The following is a 23279-nucleotide window of genomic DNA, read 5'->3' on the forward strand; positions in this document are numbered from 1 at the left end:
GTTGCTTCAGGGACCTGTGAGACCATTTAAATACAAACCAGCAAGTCCAGTCTGAGTTAAAGATCGGTGCAGGCTTATCAGACGCCAAAATATTCCAGTCGTTTATAAAACTCTGAGACAGGAATTTTACAACTCTGGATGATAGCATCTACTTTATTTTTCAATGCTGCATTTGATACCAGGAACACCCCTGCTGTGTTGCCTTGTTCAAATGAATGAATAAGCATCGGCACAGTGGCGCTTTGAACACAACCCAGTCGCCAGAATAAATGTTGGCCGTGTACATTTTTGCAAACCACAGATATGTTGAAACTTTGTTTCCTTAGTTTCCACTTTGTGCTTATGGTCGGGTTAGGTTTAAACACAAAAATCAGTTGGTTAGGGTTAGGAAAAGATCACGTTTTGGCTTAAAATGCCTGTTTTGTTCGACACCAACACGGCTGGAAAATGTCCAATGATCTCCTTAAAAATATCCACTGGTGTGAAGCTTGAAATATTAACTCCACCTCCACCCCTACACCTATTGATATGAAATTCAGGTCATAAACATGTAATATGAACGTAATCTGACATGCTCTGTAGAAATGTCAGTATAGTATATCGCCCATGACATGTACAAATATACATGTCAGTAGTTTGCAGAAATGTTATGTCATATTATCTGCCAACATTTATACCTGGTGATTTGGCTATTGAACAACAGCATGCTGACATACTAAGGGGGGCAATGCTTACACTCAGATGATCAGCAGGTGTAATGTGACCCATATTTGCAATCTTAATGAAGAATATTAGCGTGCAGCAGAGGGGATTGTTTCAACATTTCTCACCCTAAACATGACTCCCTCTGACAAATCCCTTTGAGGGAACCTTGAGGTTTTTCTTTCATGTTGCATCCCTGAGAAGAAAAAACCCCTCACAAAAAACACATTTCTAAGTTGCATGATAATTGGAGGAAACCAGTGATGACTAACTCATGTCCATCAGGTCAGTTTCACATGGGAAATTTCATTAAACGAGACACCTGCCAGCCCGAAGAGAAGCTACGTGACCTGATGAGACGGCGCACTTCCTGGCGCGACACCGCCTGTCTGGTAGGAACATACACAGGAAACAGGTTAGTAAAGTGGCTTGCATGTGTGTGTGTGTGTGTGTGTGTGGACAGGCTACACCCTAAGGAGTGTGCCACCACGGCAACTGTCTTCATGGGAACAATACCACCTGTCGCTCGGGGCTACCAGACAATGGAGGCCAGATGGGGAGCAAAGGGTGGAGGACGGAACCAAATGCCGACCTAAGCAGCGGCATCAAATCAAATTCTGTAGGTATTCCTGATGCCAAGAGCCTATGGTTTTATTGTTTATCAGAGGTTGTATCGGTAATACTGTACATGGCCATCTGGCCTTTTCTCCTTTTTTCTTTTTGTATGTTGGTCTTTGTTTCTTTGTCTTTCTCGTTCTTTGATACACATACATACTGTAGGCGAGATGAAGTGACCGAGCGATATTTTTCCTTTTGTGCAAAGCAGACACTGTGGTCACAGGTGTAAACTTGAGAGCTTTCTTTGCCAAAACTGACCACAATAGAAATAAATAAATAAATGAATAATTAAATAAATAAATAAATAAATAAATAAATGGAGGGGGGGTTGTTTTTTTTAAGATGTCACCTATTGACTATTTTTTTCAGCTTTGAGTTGCTGTTAAGTTTCCATTGTGTGTTGTACTGAGAATCTATCGACACTTACATAAACTGATTTTATTTCATAATGGCTGGCATTTTTAAGTATATATTTTGTCACCTTATCAAAATAAATGAAAATAATATGTATATATGCAGGTTTGTTTTTAATGTGAGTAAATCTGTTAAAAACAGGCGATTGACTCCTTTCACATTACCAGGATGGGTTTGCCTTTATGTGTGTGTCACTTTTGTTATCCTGAACGCGCTGGAAAAACAGGAAACAGCAGATCATCCTGTATATCTCATCAAACTACATTCAGAAGATGTTAAACTTGTTTTAAAAAGTCTTTATAACATTCTGAATGAGGAGCATTGTTGCAGAGCTACGTGGCCAAGAAGTGAACCATCTCGCTTCTGTCTCATCACTGAGTTGCGTCTGATAAGGGGGTTAAAATTAGTGTGTCCACCCAGGTGTTGCGTTTTTATCAGAACTAATCAGAGCTGAAGCTGATAAACACATGTGACTACTGCAAAGTTATTTGACAGTGGAGTGAAATGCTGATTATACATATTCACATTAAAAAGAAAAGCCTGATGCTCGTGGATGTTTTGCCCAGTGTGAAAAGTGTCCTGGTAGAGTGGATACAGTTGGGAACACGGCAGTGTGTAGATCCACATAGGAAAAGATTCAATGAAAAAGTCTCACTTCTCATTCCAAATCATTATGTTTAAAACGTATAGACAGAGTATAAAGAAGCGTGTTGATGTGAGGACAAGGGATTTTATAAAAACACAGCTTTATTTGTATTATTTAACATGGGAAACGCAGTACTCTCACGTCAAGTGTGACTTAATGACTGTTTTAATTCTTACAGAATACCAACACCAGCTGTGTTGTGAAGCCTTTCCGAGCTGCTGAAGCGTTTTACATTAACAAGTCAAAGATACATTTCAGCAGTTGATGTTCCACCACAGAGTGTGAGAAAGTTCGCACAAGTTAATCTTTCGCCATAAAAGTCTGCAACTGCAGTCACACAGACATTACTGCGAAACCACTAAATCAAACAGAAAAACCTTGATAGGTCAGGTAGTTGGTTAAATGTCACTGCGTCTGTCAGACAGGAGTACAAGCAGAAGTTGCCCTTTGGCCTGGGAATCCACGAGTGAAAAGAGGCAGAGGGTTTGGTCACGATCCACTTCTTCTTCAGTCCACTTCTCCCTCTTTTGTCTTTGTCCTCGAACACATCCCTCATTTCCTCTCTTGTACCTCTCATGTCCTCCTCACCGTCTGTCTCAGCGGTCTTCTTCTTCTTTCGCAAGAAACAGGATGTGAAAAGATGCTTGTGGCTCAGTGAGATAAACTCTCCACTTACTGGAAAATATGAAACATGTCAGCCCTCACTGCGATATAAGCTGTGTGTACATTTTTTTGGAAATTGCCTGTGTTTTTCTCAGTACTTCTGACAGAGCAGTCTATTCTTAGAAAACAAATTCAAAACTGTGGTAGATCTTGATCACTGTACACTTTATGTAAGCTATATTTATTTCATGTTTAGAGTCACAGTCAGGATTATTCAAATTGTTATGTGAACACAAGTTGAAATTACAGGATAATGTTAATGTTGTTTTGACTGTATGGTAACCAACATAAATGCAAAGGGACCAGATGAGCTGGCTATGTTGTCTGATTCATATGCTGTAACCATTCGACTCTCACACAAACGCTGAGATGACTTCGATGTCATTTAAAAGTGACTGTTTAAATCTTCACACACTGAAATAAAGTCAAATATGGCCAGAAATCAAAGGTAGCTCCAAAAACATAGGGGGCAAGATATCACCAGAGTAACCGACAACTGCTGCTCTTTGCTAGTTATCCTTGGCTATAGCTAGCTTCCATTAGCTAATTAGCTTATGACTCAGTTAGCTGTGGAGCCAGTGGGACTGGATCACTGGACCTGACCACCTGACGTGAGAGTGAACACTACCAGACACTGAAGTGGGACTGAACACAGCCTCGGAGACCAATGGAGGTCAGTTTGACAACAGGGGATACAGTACTGAGGTGACACAGCAACTCTGATCAAGACTATGACTTCTGTGACTAGGCAGTTGAGGATGGGAGAGAAATGACAGTCGGACATCAGCAGTGGTTGAAAACGGCATGTAGAGCCAGAATATTATCGCATCTTATTCTGTGAATTGAGGATTTATTTTGTGCAAACAGAGGTGACAAGACTGAGTTGGTAAGTCTTATTTAGTTTAGGTCAAGTCTGAATAAAGTGTTGTTCTTTTACGATGGGTTAACATTAGAATTAAGCTCGTCTTAGGGAGGTGAAAGAGAGAAACTTGAGTTCAGAAGGTATATGGTGATATTTATTTTTTTTAGTAAGGAAACTTTTTTTTTGTACCTGATGTGAGTTCATTTTGTTCATTTATTACGCTAACAACTGGCATATATCTGAAAGCTGAAACTACGGGGGCTGTCAGACTATCTCCTCTCGCCGGTACAAAGTGGTATTACCCGAGAGGATGGGGCTAGCTGGTTAGCAGGCTAACTTCAGTAGGCATCTCTGCAACACAGTACAAATGTCTTTGACATTACATCAGCGCTCTTGTTTCTTCACACTGTGTTGATAATGTTATTTTATTTTTTGAATGTTTTAAAATGAAATTCTGGCCATATCTTACAAATTGCTCCTTTAAACGCTATTAATCAAGATTTTTAAATGTAAAATAGATACCTGAAAATTCAGTCAGTAATGTTTTCAACTGCAGATCACCAAAATCCTCACTGGGCTGGACTATGACCCAACATTTATAGGTCCACAAGTAAAAAAAATAAAAATAAAGGCCATTTAACAATCTAACACAGTAGGATTCCAGCACTTAATCCATTAAAGTAATTCAAGTCTGAGCATTACCTCACTCAGTTTCTTACATCTTGTGTAAAGTTGTCTGAGGAATATAAAGGCTGGCTTACTCTAAAGATGAGATTATGATAAGGCCAAAGGTACATGTGTTCACCTTTTAATGATAGAAAATCAGAGAGGACATTTGAAACAGGTACACTGCATAACTGTTTCATGCAGAACAAGTATTCTTCTAAATTAAGTCAGTGGCCATTTGTGCTCATTAACTTCCATTCAAGTCTACAATACATGAGACTATTCACTCTGTTATCATGGCAAAGGGGTCGTTCTAGTCTTGTAGTCTTTTCCAGTAATTGGACAGGCACGGCTGCCCAGTTCCCATAACTCGTATGATTACCCCATGAAAAGAAATAGCATGCACAAGAGACGAGACGTTTTTGTTCCCCTTTTTTTTCGTGTAAACGACGGTGCATTCAAGTATAAATCTAAGCTATCACACATGCCATGCTGCCATTGGAAGTATAGGAGTGAAGGCTGAATAGAACAGGAGAATGTGGGAACTGGAGGTTTTCTGCCCTGTCAGGGTCGCCATCTGCTCTTTATCCACCCTGGCACCAAGCCCTGGTCCAACCCTTGGCACCTACGCACACGCACACACACACACACACATCGCATGCGTAATATAATTGTAACTTTGCTGAGAAAGGCCGATGTCCAGTGCACCGCAGACAATTAAAGAAGAATTTCAACAACAAAAATATGTGATTGTGCTCATTTGAAGGTGTGAAAAGTGACCCAAGTGAGTGGGCCTGCATCTCGTTTCCTCCAGCGTTTATTTGAAATGAGTCAGTGAATGGAACAACAAGAGTAAGTGTTTATTTGTGGACGTTCTTGTGTGTGTGTTTGTGGGGGTGGGTGGGGGGGTGCTTGAGTTTGCATGTGTGTGTCGGTGAGTGAGCATTTGTATGCAAAACAAAGAATATGTCTTAGTGTTTGAGGGGGAAGACAAGAGGGCCATAAGTATTTTGTGTGTGTGTGTGTGTGTGTGTGTGTGTGTGTGTGTGTGTGTGTTTGTAGCTCCGTGTGAATACAAACCCAAAGTGATTGGCTTTTGTTTTTCGAAGGAGTGGGTGGGGAAGGTGCGTGACAAGCGCGTTTCTCTCCTTTTGGGTTACTTGGCTCGGTCAGGGTGTTGGTGTGCATGGGTGTGTGTGGTGATGATGTTGGTTCCCAAAACAAAACCAGCAGCTGTTTTTACTGGCTCGCACACAAACCCATTCATCTGTTGTCATCTTAGACCCCTCCCTTTCCTCCTTTAGCCGTTTCTTTACACTTTCAGATAAAGTAAAAGATTTTTGAAATATAAACATTTGATAAGATCTTCAAAAAGGGAAAATATTTTTGTCCGAAATAATAAAGCAGTAACACCTGATGATTCATTCTCTGCACAGAATATCAAACCCAAGTGTTGTGCAAAAAAAGTCCTCTGGGTAACTGTAAATATGAAAGACTTACAGAGAGGAGAGGAGAATAATGGCTCACTAGCTCCATGGTGACAGGCGGAGTTGGCATAGCAATCGATGAAGCACGGCTCGTTGCGGTTTACAGCTGGTGCCACATCTGTGACCAATCATGTGATTTGGCCAAAAAAATCCCCTTGTATAATGGCATTCGAAAACATCCCTCATCAGAAAGTCACAAATGTTTGTGTAATCTGGAAGGCGTGAGGAGTTCTGGCAGAGTGTGACTTCAGTATTTTGAAGCGCTACAATGAGTGTGACCTTCTGGTGATATCATGTGGGAGCGAGCCCGAGGGTATTAAGACGAGAGAATGCATGAATAAAATATGTTAGCGTGAGCACAGCTTGGAAAACAAAAGCAAAGGTTAAAGGATACAGATTTATTCAGTAGCCTGCTCTTAATACGAAGTAGATAATACTATGTAGATTGGATAAATATATTCACATTGCAGTTTTGATGTAATTATTCCTGCTGTACTGGGTTGTACACAGCAGCATTTATTATTATTATTGAGTATTTATCCACTCTGGAGACCTTTTTGGAAACACCTCATTGCTGAGAAAAATGATGGTTAAGTGTGGATGGAGAGTCGAAACGGAGAGAAAAAGAGTTTTTTTTTGTTTTTTTTTAAAATAAAGACAGCTCAGTGTCGATGTGCCTGTGAGGAATCTAGTTAAGTCAGATAATCTGATAATGTGGTTAGGTGTTAAACCCCTTAACTCCCAGTTTACATGCAGTATGTAAACAGTATGAGTCCCTCCTTAGCCTCTCCACGTGTGGCTTGGATCATTATCAAATGTATTGTCTTCTGTGAGCTATTGTATGCAAAGATAAGACATGGAACGAACTATTTACACTGAAGTTATAATTCTTCATCAAAAATCCTGCTGCTCAGTTCCTGTTATGCTTCAATTATACAGAACAGAAACAAAACAGGCCTTTTATTTGCATACAATTTTCTGAAATCACATTTTTGCCAAAAGTGTATGTGTGTGTGGAGGAATCAGATGACTTATCACACACATGCAACAAGTAAACAAGTCAGTCAGAGTGTCACAAGACCTATTTACAGGCACTGACTGACCAACCACATGACTACACTGTTTTGTTAGGCATGTTGTGTGTGTGTGTGTGTGTGTGTGTGTGTGTGTGTGTGTGTGTGTATGAATGTGTGTGTGTGTTTGTGGCTTAGGAGTCAATCCCTCCAAACAGGACTATCATTAACCCTTGTAGCGCTTGAAAGACCACCCAGATGTGTGTGTGAGTGTGTGTGCGGCCTGCAGACTTGCATTGTGTTTTGTGTTATCTATCCACTCCAGCCTGTCCATTTATACTGCTAAGACAACAATCCCCCCCTTCGAGTGGAAGAGAGGTGTGTGTTATATCGCCATGGAAACTGAAAATGGAGGGAAAAGTTGTCAAATTCATCAGGATAAAATGTTTTTTTCATAAAAGGTATGAAACTGGGATATTGCAATGGCAACCACCCCCTGCCCTTTCGTTTGACATAAACGGGTCATGTCCGTGCCCTAATGTGACACTTCCTAGCTCATTTTCCCCCTAATGACCCATCAGAGGGACATTTGAGGGGCCCGCATGCCCTCTGTTTGGCCCGAAGACCCCTTCGGTTGGCTCAAATGCTCTCCGCTTGGCCAATGTGCCCTTTAAGTGGCCCAAGTTGCCCCTCTGGTTCACCTATTTGGCCTTCTGGTCAGCTCAAGAGCTGCTCTGCTTTGGACAAAAATGAACCCTGCACATTCATTTATTTTCGTCCCTTAGCGATGCACAACACGGGAACTGGGATTGTAGCAGCTGCAAACTTAATAGGAAAGAATAAATAAACCCGTATAATAAGGTGAAAAGATACAATAAAAACAATAGAAGTGGTAGGAATAATAACGTGTTAGGGTCACATGGAAAAAAAAAAAAGTTATGCCTCCACAAACCAGTTAAATTGCGCTTCATCTCCATGGCTGTGCAGACTAATACATGTAGTGAAGGAAGACAAAGTCTACAGCGCTCAGGAAGTTCAAACAAACTATGAGGGTGCTCTTTGGTCGGGAACACAGATGTTCAAAGCAGAGAAAAAGCCAAGGCACTCTGGCAAAGAGGTTAAAAGGCCTTTATTTAGATGGCTATTTCATGCTGAATGCATGTTAAAAATGAGCTGAGCAGCAACCCACGCACAGGCAGTTTGTGTCGCTACACATGGGCTGCAGTGCATGCACTGTCAGTGTTTAAAATAATTTCAGCATGAAATAACCATTTAAATAAAGGCTTTTTCACCTGTGTAATGAACGCTTTGAAGGAATTTAATAGCAAGTACTCGGTGCATTTTTTGTGAAATAAGGTGAATGTATGCAGATCAAAGAAGGGATAAAAAGGTTAGCAGGCCCTACATGTTGGCAGTCTGGCAGTAATGTAAAGTATTGGTCACAGTGTGTCGGTTAATAAATGCAGCAGCTGCTCAATAATCAAGATCAGTCTCCTCAATTGTTTCCCTACTGCTGGAGAAGTGAAAGGGGTGACCCCAAAGCCCTGGTAACAACTCTGGCTACAAAAAGTATTGTATGCAGTGGAATAGCTAGGTGGTGGACTACCATGATTTAAATATGGATGCTGCCGCAAAGAAGCTGCAAATTCTAAAATGTGAATACTTCACACACATCTTCAGTCTTGACCGCATCTCATCTTCACCACAGTTTTAAGGTGTGCAGCCAAAATTACTGTCACCAATTCAGTATCACACCAAATGTGAAATATGGTCACAATCACCCCTTCTATCCCTGAGTAGTTTGAACATGGTGTGCTTCTTTTTTTTGCTGTTTTATGGGGTCTTGAAACTGACTTCAACTGTTTTTTAACTCCTTGACTGACAGCGAAGATAACATGGTTCACAAGTAGATTTCTTTAGATATGTTGATGTTGAACACCTTACCTGGGAATGTTGAAGGAAGTGCCAAAAATATCTTGATACTTCGGGCCGGGTTATGTTCGAACATGAAATAGTATGCTAGCATGCTGCTGACCTAAAATCATTCCTCAATATTTAGAGAGGCTCGGTTTGTTTCCTGTCTAAACTACAAAGGTGAACCGCTGCTTAGAAATGTATTTGCTTTGGAGTAGATCTAGTGAGGACAGGGTGAGTATTTCCTGTTCACTTTCTTGACCCTCACCTTGATTTTGTGTTTCAACATGACAGTCTAGCAGTAACCAGAGCACTACGAGTCTCCTGCAGCTGCTGAAATGCACAAAGAGTCCCTTCTTGGTAACTTTATATTCATCACACTGGTCCTCTGCACGGGATATGTTCAAAGATGGTAGTAGAAAGAGCATTACATGAGAGCTTCAAGGGGCGAGCTCGGCTGCAAGACCTCAAGGGCACTCACTCACACACACACAGACACACACACACACACACATCCTTCACACACCTGTGCAAACTCTCCGTCCGACTTCCTCTCTTCAAGGCACACACATTTCCTGTGGGCTCATACACTGCCCAGTCTGTTCTCCAGGGCGTTGGCTGCTGGGCACTTGTTCAATGTGTACCCAAGTGTAATGCTTCAGTGCTCTGGGACTGGCATGCAGACAGCGCACACACTACATGGTAATACACAGTGGAATCAAAGAGTGTGAGGGTAGTAACACATGTTTGGGTTATAATGAAACAATGTCTATAAGGTCAAGGTGCTGACCCTTTGCTTTAATCTCGTAGCCTGGGCCTAACACATGGGGAACACAAGATGTGAACCCAAGTCTACAGTGTCAAAGTCCTGCTCTTTGTATAATTACCTCTTATCTATGACTTCTATAATGTATAATAGAATTTATAATATAAAATATAATAGCTCAGACCCACTTGACAGTGGCACAGGAGAATTTACCCATGTTTCTAAGCAAAACCTGGTGCTGGACACTTGGTGACAGAAAAGCTATTTGCAGGGTTGGATGGTGATTTTCTGTAGCCGGCCAGCTAACCAATATTACCATTTTTACACCAAAATTAGTGTGTATGAGCAAGATTTTAAACTGTGGGAAAATCTGCTATGAATAGGTGACTTTCCTATGCTGGTGGGAGTCTTTCTCTTTTTTTCCATTGTTTGTCACATTCATCATCACAAACATGACAGGGAACAGTTGAAAGCAGCAGATCATATACCTCATATTTTTTGTGTCTTACTCACATTCAGAATTAGACACATCTGGGTTTTTTTTTTCCAGAGCTGATGGAGACTTCCTCCTCTGTTGTGAGTTGCATGTGCGCAGTACGGATCAGGCTTCAGGATCTGGTACTGCCATGGAATTTGACCCAGTTGCAGTGATTCCACTGAACTGGCTTGATTTTGCTCCAAATGTTGCTCTTTCAACAAATCTGGCAGAGCACACCAATGCTATAAAAACATGGGCCTAGTTCAGAAACAGCAGGAGACGGTCTTGTCTCTGCAAGGTTTGTCCTGCAACCAGCTTCATTTTTATGTTACTTTAGGTGACTTTTTCCCTTAAATTGGTCTTCAGCAAGTTAAAGATGTTTTGAAATTGATTAAGAAAGGATGATTTGCTCAGTCAAGACATTAATACTTTTATGCCATGAAAGCATTATAGGTGCCTGGTCCATATATGTTTGGAATCATTGTCCTACAACTGGGGGTCTATGTGTAAAACAGACTAAGAGCCCACCTGAAAATGGATGTGACCATCTACAGAACCTTCAAAACTGAAATTTGCCATTTTAATCCCTGTACTCTGTGGTTCATTTATCACCCAACGTGCTGGAATTCTGAGCCAGAACAACGAAAAACACAATTATCCAACAAAGTCCTGTTGTATACACACAGCTGGGCAACTGGGAAGGGAGGGAAAGAGCTTGGAGAGCTTTAACACACACTTGATCACACACCCACACACACACACACACCACCTCCACTGTTTACACACCCCTCAGCAAACGCCTGAAGAACGACTCAGCCATGAAATCTAAACTAAAGCCTTGTGTTGCGGACGACATCTCACTCAGCATCGAACCTACATCAGCTCACACCACACAGGTGACAGAACACACCATTTGTAAACACACTATGCAAAAGCTACATGCACCGAAACGCACACACAGGCGCACACACACGAATTTGCAGTGTTGTGTGATTTGTAGCTTTATATCAGTTGTGTTGTCTCACTTGTGCTTACATTTCTTGCTCTGTGCAATACTGATGTGGTCAATTCTAATTTCCTTAACCTTTACTTATTTCAGTTTTATTCTGCCACTTTGTCATAATTGTAGACATACCAGATTGTCTCCAGAGGTCAAAGTAGGCTAAAAAGCTGTATATAAATACCTCAATTCCCACTCAGAAGTCAGTATAAACATGACTTTACCTCTAAATCCTGATGAAGTTAGCTCATTGAGTTAAATCACTAACAAACTGTTCCATTTGCCAGGACACTGTGCACAGACCTTTGAGATATTACCTGTCATGTACAGTATGTTTGACTATTAGTGTTAAATTCCACGGCACATACCATCAGTGACTCTAAGGTCAGGCAACACAAGTCAATATTTCTCTTAAACAGAAACCAACAAATGAATGAATGAAAAATACTTACTCCATTTATTGACATGAAAATTATTAAATGGAGGTCAATCAATTTTGCTTCAATTTTTCATTCTTGATGTGTATTAATGTATGGTTTTTTATATATTTACCATGACCAGTGAATTTCAGGTCGTTTCCTCCCTCCTCCTGATCTTCATGCACTACTCCTGCCATGTTACTATCCCATATTTATATATTATTATATATTCCACTGTTATTTTAACTTGAATTTATGAACATTTCTGTTTGTGAAGCCTTGGTCATTTTAAATGCATTTTAATACATTTTCAATGTATTAAATACATAATTAACACACAAATCAGTATGTTATTTTATTTCATTTTCAAAACTAAAGTTACACACAAAGAACAAACTCCAAATGAAGACTTTGACATGGGGTTGAGAGTCTTGTCAATGCCAGTGGACATTGAGTCTGTGTCAAACTAACTAACTAAAATTGGCTTTCCCACTCAATTTTTGAAGATGGATCAGTCATGTCATCGTGAATGATCTGGTGTGCTGCTCCTTTAATGGTGCTTTATTGTATTGTATCACAGTCTGTCTATTTTCTTGTACATATTCATATTTGAGTTTGTGGTTATATTGTGTAAAAGAGTTTTTACTTAACATTTTATCCCTTTGATTAAAACATTTTGTATAACAACCCCTCTGCATGATTGAGAGATGTTTAAGACTAACTTCAAAGAGAGAAAAAGACCAAAACAGAAAAAATCTTCAAGTATCGTAAAGTAAAAATATAACAGTTTGCTACCGAATCCAAACAGTGTTGGAAATGGTAAACGCTAACTGAAACTCAACCGTAGACACGAGGAGATTTATTTAAGCATGTACAAGCTTCCACATCCATCTCACAATATTTACCCGCCCGCCGGCCTTTTACTTCCTATTGACCAAGACAATCTCTCCCTCTGACCCGGCTTCTGACCTTTCCCCTTAGCATCACCTGCCATAAACGCCCAAAGTTTGAGCAAGGCATTCTTAGTCCTGGTGAGGCAACAATCTGTATCAGGAGGCAACAGCAGCCCTCGGGGAGGGCTGGAGCCAGCCCCCTCTCTGCTTTATGGCTCTCATTTAGGACTGCAAGCAACCAGAGTAATGTGCCTGATGAGTGTGTGTGTGTGTGTGTGTGTGTGTGTGTGTGTGTGTGTGTGTGTGTCTGTGTCTGTGTGTGTGTGAGAGAGAGAGAGCGCTGATTTAAGGCTGGAGGCAATGAGTGTAGACCAGTGCTGGAATCCAGCTGGCTCCACAGCTAGCTAACCATCAACTAGTAATGAGTCCCTGAGACAGACAGACAGACAGTCTGATAGACAGACAGATACACAACGGCAGATAAAAAATAAACACAAAAAGATATAAACATGAGGAACAGATGCATGAAATGTATTTGTTGTGCTTCAAGTGATGTGATATGTATAAAAACATGGTGTAGTAAGGTTAACACATCCCTTATTTTATTGCATATCCTCTGAAAATAATGGACTTTTGCTCTCATGCTCCATTAATGGCATGACTCGGAGCGCTATTTATTTACAGTCCCTTGTCATTGAGAGTTTGGTTAAGAAAGAAAAACAAAACTGTCACCGTCAATAAAACCACTATTATCTTTAAAGTAGGGGGAGGGTTAGATGCTCACACACAACACAGCTCTGCTCCTTGATAGGAAGGAAGAGTTGCTGTAAATTAGTTTCACACTCGGCAGGGGACATCTTTTGGAGTGAGAGGTCGCACTGCAGGAAACCAGGCACCAGGAAAGAGGACGTCATAACTTTGGTGTCAGTAAGACGGCAGTTTGTTCATTCTGTACATGAGATCCATTTATATACTGTATATTATGTATGGATCTCAATATGCTATAATATATTAATAAAGGGGTGTTCTTTTTGATGCTTACAATTCCTCAGACATTGCATCAGTTGATGCCTATAGCACAGATTAGTTGTCAAAAACAGTAACAGATGCACTGATCGGGGGAGTGAAGAGGTAGGCTAGGTTTTCTTACGCTCAAATTGAAAATGGACATGGAGTATCAATAACAGAAAAATGCAAAACTATTCTACAGATACAGACTAACCTGTTTTACATGGGCGCTGAAATGAAAAGCAAGAAGTTCGACCACGCACACGTAATGCTCACGTAGGATGTGTGATCCACAAGTTTGTCATGATGACTCTGCAGAGATACGTGTGCGTAGATAACAAAACAATGGGTGTAAGTGTGACTTACAGTGCTTGTGTTCATAGACAGAAACCTTCGGCCCCTTTCTGTGCTTACACTTCATATTATTTTCATTTCTTGTATCTTCTATTTTTCTCTTGATCACAAAGTACATGTCAAATGAAAATTTAATTTGATAGGCTACACTTGCTTAGCCACAAGTCTAATGTTAATTTGTACCTTGCACATGTTGGTAGCTCAAATATTAGCAGGGTGCATATGCATCATACGTGCTGAAACGGATGTGTGAAGGCATGTTTGTGCTGACATTCAGCGTGAACTGAGCGTTCAGCCAACTTCAGTCACAGCGTTCCTGCAATGAATTTGGGCGTTCACACTGCAGTTGCTTCAGAAAACGCCTTCTGTAGTGGAAAATTTATAATTTATTGTTTATTGTAGAGGAATACGCGTGAACGGTTCTTTCATAGAGAATTCAAGCAAACGTCAAACAATGGTAAGAATAAAAGAGAAGCTGACATGAATTGTAAGACAATAAAGACAATATTAACATATAGTTGCAACCGTATATCTTTATCTGACAGATTTGTTTTGTTAACCTTTGTCGGCTCATTGTCCCTGTAGGAGACATTCAATCTGTGTCGGGCTTTGGTTTCCATTTACAAGCAGATGGTACGCAGAGAGTTTGCAAGATGCCTTTAAACACATAACCTATACAAAAACCACACAGAGACATGGGTACGGTTTCAAAATATCTGTAGAGCTTTGATTTCGCACCACTTACCTGTTTAAATAATGAGGCATTATTGTCGCGGTACAGTGGATTTCTGTGATTCCTGCCAGGTGTCTGATTGTTCCGGTTCAACGACTATGTTATCAAAGCTTTTACTATTGTCTGGAGCCAACGTTATTTTGAGACGCTTTCACGTTCACCTAAACAATTCATTGCCTCTGTGTAATACTAGAACACCTCTTATTTCCTCAAATGTGTCTGACCTTTACGCTGTTTTTAGGATTTCCTGTTGGGATGATTACCCTGTGTACTTGTGACCTGTTAACAACAACAAAAGCCAAATCACTCTGGTGAACCATGAATTGTAATCCATAATTTATGCCTTTGTCTTGAACTAAATTACAGTACATTACAGTCATTTAGTAACTAAGTCTGTTACAGTTCCAAACAGTGAATATATTAATTTAGCGATGCTGTTTTTGTCTTGACACAACTGATTTCCACTGGACATTTTCACTGAATTAATAAAGAAAATGAAGCCTTTTGTTCAGCAAGGTCATTTCCACAATTTAGTATGATTTCTGTCATATCAACCAGAGACAACAGTAAGCCTGATTTCACGATAGAAAGTTAGTATTTCAAATTTCTGCTGAAGTCCTTAAAGCTGTCATTTTCACAAATGAACTCTTGTCTGTACCAGACAACAGGAGATTGTCCATGTCAGACGTGTTCTTACTTATTGGTTTAGGCGAGGGGTGGCGCCTGGGTAGAGTACACAGGAAGACAAGGAGGAGGAGGAGGACTCGTCCGTAATGATTTTAATCCTAGAAGGATTTGGTCAATCTTCAATATCAACAAAAGAGAGGAATGCAATATGCACACAAGCAGAAAAGAGTACGAAGAAGCTATAATCCCTGCAAACTCATGGGCACGTCTACTCGCCTGCTGTGAAGTCTTTTTTAATGTCAAAATGCAAATATTGCATTCATATAAACAGTCCATTTTTAAAAAAAACTAAGTTTTAGAACTAACAACTGTCACATTCAGAAACTAAAATAGAAAACTCTTTTATCATTCCTATATCCATACTTGCCCACCCTCCCGATTTTCATTGCCCTCTCCCGGTTTCCTCCCGGGGTCACAATTCTCCCGTATTTATCCCAATTTCTGACAATATTTCCCGTTTTAGTTATAACATGTAGGCTACTGTTCTGTTTCACCTTGTCCTCCTCAGTGAGTGAGAGATGGAGAGGAGAAAGAATACTAAAATGTATTTCAGAGAACCTAGAAAGGATTCACGTTTCTCATGTAAGGTTTCAAAGGAGAAGATCTGTAGAATCTGCAACGCCTTTTCTGTCGATCACAGGGGTCGCACCACGTCAACCCCCATCGAGAGGGTGCAAACATAGAGCAGCGGTGTGTACAGTCTCTCTAAAAAATGAATAAATGAATGAGTTCATGCCAGTTTTCTGAGAATTAAATGTAAAATTAAAATTATTTGACATGAAAATGCTGCTGCATTTGACTTGTTTTGTTATGTTCATTCTTTAAATGTCACCTGAATGCAGGAAACACATACTTGGCGAGTATGCTTGTATCTTTTTAAAGTGAATTCTCACAGATTTCAGCTGATGTAATAATAATTTTTAAAAAAACTGATTTAAATCAAACACACCTCTTTTAGGGGTTAGAGCAAATTTCACTTGTAGTTCAAACGTACAGTGAAAGGTTTGGCCATTTCACATCTGCACAGACAATAGTGCTTGCATTGCTTTTTTTCTGTCCCACAATCCGCCCAACCCCCACTGACTTCCTTCTCTCTTTGTGTGTGTGTGTGTGTGTGTCAATATAAGTGTGTAGATTCTCCCTCCGCAGCACAAAGCTGCCATTGGTTGGCCAGATTTGTTGGAGGGAAAAAAAAAGAGCCGAGTAGCAGGGAGAGTGAAGCAGGGAGATAGTGCTGACTCAGGCACTCGGCCCATTGTTCTCGTCGTCTCGTAACCCTACACCTCCCTGCCTCCAGCCAGACAGCCCATTGGCCAGCCACAAGTGCTGGAGCCAGGGGGACTGCGGTGTTAAACAGCACCAAAAAATCTTATCTCTTCCTCCATTAGTCCCACAATGAGAGAATTCAGCAGCCAAAATCACAATGGACACAGGGCCATTCAGGTTGCCATATCTCTGCTGCATCTTGACGAGTTAGAGAGAGGTATTTTGGTGATAATCAGGGCGTTTTATATAAGGAGTTCTACCTGTTTGTCCCGCTGCTTTGACAGAAAATGCATTTTGTTACCAGGGTTTCTGCAAGTGTAGGTGTGTGATTCATGTCTGTTTGTTGTATTAAAGCTCTGTGAGACCTTGATAATGAAGTTTTGTAGCTTATGCCAATGTTTTCCAACCTTTTTGGCTGTGAGCCCCTAAAGCAAAACAAAGTCAATCCCTTATCACCAGTTGTATGTGTATCAGTTGTAACAAGTCCAGCCAAGAAGTTATTTCTTTTCAGTTTTTCCTTTTTTTAGAGACCTGAAAACGGAGAAACTATCCAGTAACTCACAAGAAAGAGGCAATCAATGAGAGAAAACATTAGTTTGTCTCGCAAAAATGTTTTCTGTGAGCCGACCATTTCCAAACGCTGTTTTGACACCTTTCACATTGTTCCAATATCTCACCACAGTTGCAGGTACTAGAAGTTTCTTTAAGATTAATTTAAGGTATTTTTTAGAAACAAGACTATGATTAAGAAAAGCAACATTCTGTTTTTTCCAATAAATCTGTTTCCCGAGAATAAAATGAACAAAATAGCAGCATTTGTCATCTTACTCACAGTGCTGTTTCAAGGAAAACCAAACAAACTCTCCTGAACTCCTTCACCTGATTTCTCCGTAGCACTGCCAGGCTTTTAAAAACCAAAAAACATAGCACGCATAGTCACATACCACAGGAGAAATGTCACGGGGGGGGAACGCTCGCCTTGGGGAGACAGATTACCAGGTAACAAATCAAGGCTCGATAGGGGAGAAAAGTGAGAGTTGCAGCAGTGCCAGTAATGGGATCCTCAGTTAACTAGGCCATTAGATCCTCAAGGTGATAAATTGTCTGTGCCTGCTACAGAGGGCTGAGTTTACTGAGCTGAAACGTGTAAGAAGAAACTGAAAACTTGGTTGTATAATAGTTTTTATGTCACTTTGCATCATCTTTCAGCGAATGTGGCTTTGTATTACGTTCACTGCTGCACTGATATGTGTATGTGTATTAAGTAACAGTGCTGACAGGATTTCCACGGTAAAAAATAAAACAGTAACACCTTTGTTCATGTTGAGCCTTTGATAAGACTATGATTATGTGATTTTGACTCAAACACTGTTCAAAACACGGATAAAAAACACAGACAGCGCTTGTACAGAAAAGGTGATTGAACACACACCAAAACATTTGTAACTAGAATGGCACCCAGTAGAGCGCATACCTCCACCAAGATCAAACACTCCCCTATAATTCAATGAAGCCAGGTAGGCTAAATATCTAATAAAATATACTTAAATCTGCTACATCCGGGTTTTTATTTGGATCTGCATCAAATTTGTTTTGTTGTATTGTTTTAAACATGACGTATCCAAAGTGTGTGGAAGCATCAATACTTTTGACTACCGTATATCTTAATATGGGACTTTAAGTTGGGTCAAACTCTGAAGTTGCTGAATCCGACAATTTCCACAATGCATCTTTAATTTGATCCCATCATCAAGAGTCTTTTTTAAGCCTTCGGTAATCCAGAGCCACAGAAGAAACTATAAAACCTCATGTGTAAAAGTGGTGAAGCGCCCCTTTAAGGCAATAAAGGTCTACTCTTAAAGGAGACCTATTAAGCTTATTCGTTTTTTTCCTTTCCTTTTCCTTCATTTGCATAATTTATGCCGAGTGCCATCATTGGCACGTAAGAACTGATTAAGCCCAGCTGCTCTGTTGTTGTTAGTGGTGGTGGGTCATGCATGTGTGAGCTGACCAATCAGAAGAGACTGGGTAAGAACGTTGATTTTCTAGTCTCATTCCCAACTCGTCAGATATTGACGCTTTGGGATGGCGACCGTCCTGACCTACAATCCCAAAGCATCAGCTGTTTGGACATTTCACCTTTGAATGATCTTTGTAACAACAGCCTTCAATTCCATTACAAGTTAACAAGGAGTCAATCCGTACCCTCACAAACAAAAAATAAAAATGTCAGCTTGTCCTCGAGGGTCATGCTGTTGCTGTTGTCCTGTGCAACCTGAGATAAAGGAAACTGATGAGTTCTTCTGTCGTTGAGATTAGACCTGAAAGCTCGTTCACAGGAACACAGTAGCTACGTAAGTGTCGTTATTCTCAGAATGACGGTTGATTATCATTCTGCCAATTGTTTTTATAGTACAGCCGTGGGCTACAACTCTTTCACCTTGTTTTCAGGAGCCACAACCTCAGTTATGTCCTTCATTTAGTAGTTTGTGTGATTCTTGAAAGAAGCAAAAATGTGGCCGAGGGAACCGTGAGAACAGTAATATTATGAAGATGTAGAAATGTCCGCCCTCTGGCACTGCTCAGCCTACACATATGTTCACACGGATATATCCACCCTCGACGGCGTTCTCTACGTTCCCAACAGTGAACACATCACATACAGAATCACAACGATCCATTTCCACGCTCTCATAGCCGAGGCATTGTTTGCCTGTGACGCCCGACAATTAGCCGCTTTTCCCATGTGAGACAATTGATTCCCCTAAGCCCACGTTTATTAGATTCCGCCCTGGTTGTATGAATATGTAGGAGGGCTGGCGCTGGGGGCACAATGCCCTGCTCCTGTCCAAGCTCTGCACATCAAGCTTGGTCATGGATCGAAAATTCTGCCCACGGCCGCTCCACGAGACAACAAGGCTCTTTCAGCTGGCGGGGCAGCCCAGACTCTGCCCTGGCAGTGCAGCTTTGTGTATATGTGTGTACACCTCTGCTGGGAATGCCAGACAGTAAGTTAAGTGTTTATTCATGATCAGAATTGAATAAAAAAAAGTAGACTGAATCTGAAAGGTAGAGGGGACAGTTTGACAACTCACTATAACAGATTTTCCTTGAAGAGACAATTTGTAGGATATGGCCAGAATTTTAGCTTCAAGCATTAAAAAATATTAACTAACATTATCAACAGAGTGGGAAGATGGAACAATGTTGACGTTATGTTACCTTAGGTTCTGTCAAAGACTGTATACTGTCTATATACTGTGTTGCAGAGACGTCTTATGGTTAGCATGCTAACCAACAAAGCTAATGAGCTAGCCCCAGCTCATCCTGTGTCCTTATACCACTTCGTACCGCGGTGAGTTCACCACCTAGTCTAATAAATAAACAAAATAAGCTAACAAAATGTCCATAAAGGTGATATTTTCATGCCTATTTTCCCATCTAAACAGAAAAATACAACTTCTAAATTCAAGTCCCTCTCTTTTTTCAAGCTAGGATGTGCTTCATTGCCTCATTAACTCATTATAAAACTCACTGAAACATTCTTGGTTTGTCTCTCCACAAACAAATCTGGTTTAGTCGAAATAAAACCTCAATTCAATGCATACATGCTGTTTTCGCCCGCTTCTGATGCTCAACTCTGTCTCTCTGTCCTCTGTCTCTGTAAATCACTGCACATCTGTCAGCCTATGTTTAGTCCCAGTTTGCGCCACTTGCTAACAACAGTTATTCACTACAGCCAAAGATGGCTACCAAAAAGAGTAGCAAGTCCAGTAAAGCGAGTACCAGGGAGCTGTTAAAGCGCCCGGCCCTCTATAGTTTTGGAGCCACCTTCGAATTCTGTCCATTTCTTACAAATTACACAGGATTTTAGCCCTGATTGCCTTCCTTGTTTTTTGCTGCAAAACAGCTCACAAACAACGTGCACTGCTTGGATGGCGTCATTGTGTGTGATCTTGTAATGTCTGACCCCCCGTCGCCGATCAGTCATGCAGTGTTCAAACAGCAACGACTGCAAGTCTCCGGATTACAAGACAGAAAGTTGGAGCTGTGTGAACATACAGCGATCTGATGAGCTCAAGCTCATGCTGGCAGGGCTGCTGTTTGTTTTTCGGCTCCACTATTGTGCGAGGTTCAATCACAAAGGATGAATTATCTGTGAAAAGACCAAACTTAGCTAAATTTGAAGACATCTGCTCTGAAAACTCAGCTGAACTCGCATTACAGTGCATGCAAACTAAAGTGTGACAATGTCTGATCTGTCGCAACAAAAAGCTTGCATCAGTGCATTTATGTGCAGGGGTACAGTCAGTTTTCTCCTGTAAGCTGATTTCTTTAACACCACTTAAACGAGAAACCTGGTGTCGATAATTGATGGTAACGGATTAGATAAATCCAGGTTCCCCAGCTGGATTTGTCATGGAGAAAGCAGATTTACTTGGCAAGTACTGTTCGTGCATTACTGGATTTCTAATCAGCTTTCTGCATGTACACATGTAGAAGGCGAAGACTTCAGACAGCAGAGCAGCGCATTGAAAGGAGAAGGCACAACACATGTCATTGTGTCTGAGTCGATATAAGTCGGTTAACGTCACTGAAAACACAACAATGTGTAAAGTGATGAAACACTTGCGCTGTGAGAAAAGGCTGTGCAAAATAAGAGCTGTATCCTGATTTCTCCAAGTCCCTAAGTGCATGTAAATACACTGCATGTTTACTGCAGTCACTCTGCCCATTGTCTTATTCTTCGCTTCCTCTCCCCTCCTCATTTCCCTCTTTTTCCTGGTTCGGGGTGTACAATCAGCTGTCTGCCCCCCTTTTTTCATCCCCATGTTCCTTCAAAGAGTCAAAGCAGGGCCTCTCTGAGGTATTAAATATCTTTATTAAACTGCTGCTTTGGGATCTCCCCCTCAGCCCCCCTGCCTCCTCCTTTTCTCCTCTGTACACCCCAACTATCCTCACAAACTTGGCCCCTGTCGTCTTCTCTTCAAAGGCTCCCGCCATGCGGCTTCTGCCGGCTACCTGCTGCGCTGCAAGATCATGCACAATAGCCAGCGCTGGTCCCCGCTGCGTTAAACCAGGCAAGCTCCTCTACACTCGGCTGGGCCACATCTGACAGGGGGACTTTGCCCAGGCGGAGTCCTCACGATCAGGGAGTTGAGTGAGACAGAGGAGGAGGGGTGGGGTGAGGATAGTGGGGAGGAGGCGGAGTGGATTTCGTGGGCCAGCTGTGTCATGGTTTAGTGACTGCTATCAAAGAGACGAGCTCTGGAATAACCAAGTTGTCCACCGTGCACAAACATGTGTGTGAAGGTGTTTCACATTCACACACACGCACACACACACACACACACACACACACACACACACACACACACACACACACACAAATACCCACACTCTTTAACAGATGGTTGCTACAAATTTGCGCCGTCACAGGTCGAACACCCCTCTATTTGGGGTGACTGCACACTGGGGCGCTCCTGACTTGCATTATGCTAAATCTTTAAACCGTGACTTTGAGTCATCACAGTGACATCACAGGAAATCAAATGGTCCAAAAAAATATCAGAATACACATAGAAGCACTGAACGGTGACGGAAGATCAGCAAAAAGGACAAGCCGATTTTTTAAATTCCGAATAAGTGTTTTCAAGATAAAACTGCACATTTTAGAGTCGCCTTTTATTGTGACCAGTCCAAAGCACACCTGGGCACAAATCTGCTGTTTAATCAGCATCTTAAGCAGCCACACCTGGATTATCTTGGCAATTAGAAATGATTAGTGACTGACACTGATTTTAACTAATCCGTGCTCAGAATCTGACAGAAACAATTATTTTGTGTGTATGGTGTGTAAGTCTTAAATCATGAACATCGACATGTGAAAAATGTTAGCAAAAACGTAAGTGTTGCATTTATATTTTTGTGCAGTGTAACCACCTTATCAGTCGAACTTTTCGCAGTTTTTCTCCCTGTTGACTGACTGCTTGTAAAACTATACTTTCAAAGTAGCCTCCCCCCACGCTGCCAGTTGCAGTGCACTCTTTGTCCGCCACAATGTGAGGTGAGGAAACAAAGGCGCCATTGCAGACCCTGAGGTTTTTTTGGTAGCCCTCTGTCACTCAAACCCATTGTTGACATGTGCGGCACTAGAGTAGCCAGAAAAAGGACTGTGGTTGAGCATCAGAAAAAGTGGGTGTGCCACATCTCAGTTTCTCTTCAACACAGAGTATGCTAGTCTGGTGCACCCTCGCAAAAGTATAGCCATCCATCAAGCTTTAGTCGTGTACAGTCCATTCTTTGATTGCTAAATCACAGTGCTATTACTCTTTACATCAGATGAAGCAAAACAGGCTTCTACCAACTAAACGGGTAAAATGGCATGGCTTGGTCTTAAATCCAATATAAGGTCACTTCCAAACACCAGCAATGGGAGGCTTTTTTGTCCACATGTGCTACGAGCAGTGTCATAGCGGGGGGGATGGTTTGAGATATTTAATTTTTTGGCACCGCTTGCGATTTCTCCTTCCTCGAGTACATTTTTTATTGATGACTTTGAGTTACTCCGAAATGTAGCAAAAGTTTCTTTGAGGCACTCAATCACGTGGTTGTCCTTTTGTCACACAGTCACCGGCCTAATTGACGCCAATCAGTTCTTTCTTCAAGAGGTCTTTGTATGCGCTGAAA

The sequence above is a fragment of the Pagrus pagrus genome (assembly GCF_965226575.1).
Source record: "Pagrus pagrus genome assembly, chromosome: 10".
NCBI classification, from domain to species: domain Eukaryota; kingdom Metazoa; phylum Chordata; class Actinopteri; order Spariformes; family Sparidae; genus Pagrus; species Pagrus pagrus.